Source organism: Balaenoptera acutorostrata, chromosome 7 (assembly GCF_949987535.1).
Source record: "Balaenoptera acutorostrata chromosome 7, mBalAcu1.1, whole genome shotgun sequence".
NCBI lineage: Eukaryota > Metazoa > Chordata > Mammalia > Artiodactyla > Balaenopteridae > Balaenoptera > Balaenoptera acutorostrata.
Window position 1 is genome coordinate 93760054 of NC_080070.1, and position 1703 is coordinate 93761756.

Sequence of the window (1703 nt, forward strand, 5' to 3'; positions counted from 1 at the left end):
TGTTGTGTGAATGCTTTTAAGACAGGCTGGGGTCACATGGCCAGGGGCTGTAAATAACTGACGATGCAAACAGCCTTCATGGTTGAGAGTCCACAGTAAATAACCTCACTGAATGTGTAGTGCGACGTGATTAAGAGACCAACAATTTGTAAAGACCAGCTGCCTTAATAATCCAGTTAATTAATCCTGATTTTATTTACTGGGCAAGTGATGCAGTTTCATCCTGCATTTAGAAACAAGCTGTCAAGTGAGTGAGAACTACTTAGAGAATGGAGTGTGTGGTAAAATATCCTTTTTCAGAAGGGTGAAATTACAATGCAGTTTATATAGGAACTCAAATCTTTAATTAAGGCACTGGGGTCAGCATTGAAGCAGTGATTCTGGAGCTCTTATAGCTCTTCATAATGGACCCTTCTCCACCCCAGATGACTGTTTCCTCTGCCATGTTAAAAAGGGAAACTAAGCGTTGCTAGGAAAGATGGTTTCTGGACTGACTCCCTTGAGAAGGCTTCATCAGAAGCTGTCATTGAGGCTTTGAAAACAGAGGGAAATCCAAGTGTCTTCTCAGGAACAGAGTAATTACGGACATTTGTGGATAAAAATATCTATGGAAGATGAATTTGAGGAAGGGAAAGAAGGAATAAGAGACCGATTCATTTCTGAATAAAGAGCATTAGCCTGTACCACCCCTACCACTACCACCACCAAAACCACTAGCTGGGTCAAGAAAAAAATATTTACAGCCAGAGAACAGCAGGGGAAGTGCTTAACATTTTCTGAGATTACCAGAATTTTTTTTTAATTCATCAAGAGAAATCCTAAAAACCTTTCTGCACACTTCCTTGTAACACTTTTTTTCAGGAAAAAAACTGCAGCTCTGTGAGGCTTTCTTCCACTTTCCCAGGTTGGTTTATTCCTCCTTGCTGTTCCATATGGCTTGTCCACATGTGTCATAGCATTAGCCCTGTTTATTAACATTTAATCTCTTATTTTTGTCTCTTGCCAGCTACAGTGTGTTTTTCATTTTAATCATTTTTTATTCTTAGTATCTAGGACATTGCTGACTATATAGTAGGTGCTTAATAAACACACGGCATCTTCCCTTTTAGATAGTATATAGTAAATCCTTTTAAACTCTAATATCTAATGAATAGGGAATTGATACTGTATACTGTAATACAGATTTCAGAACGTGAACAGTTATTGGTTTGAAAATCCATTATGGTAACTAGAATACTCAAACTTATCATCAACCAACAATTTAAAATATTAATATACCATCTACCTCTGTGTGAGAAATGAATAACCCCATCTCAATTGTACAAGAGAAAGCTAAGACAAATTTAAAATATCTGTTAGTTAGTAAAAGATGATAAACAACAATCAAATAATTCATATTACAAGGGCAACAAGAGAACATGATTAAAATATCTACTTCGTTCTATGAGTGTTCTATTAACTGTAAGTCCGATGTATTCAGTAGTTCATCTAATTCCCACAGCAAAAATGATTTGGTAGGCATTGTTATATGAATTTTACAGATGGAAAAACAAGCCCAGACGTTCCCACCATGGCTAGCGCGTTACTGGGCTGAGACTGAAAAGCACGTTTACTTTTCGGCCCATACCGCCCAAGGAGTAAGAGTTGAGAGAACAGAGACTATACTATAGTAATCGGGGAAGGTTCCTTGCTGCAGAAAGATC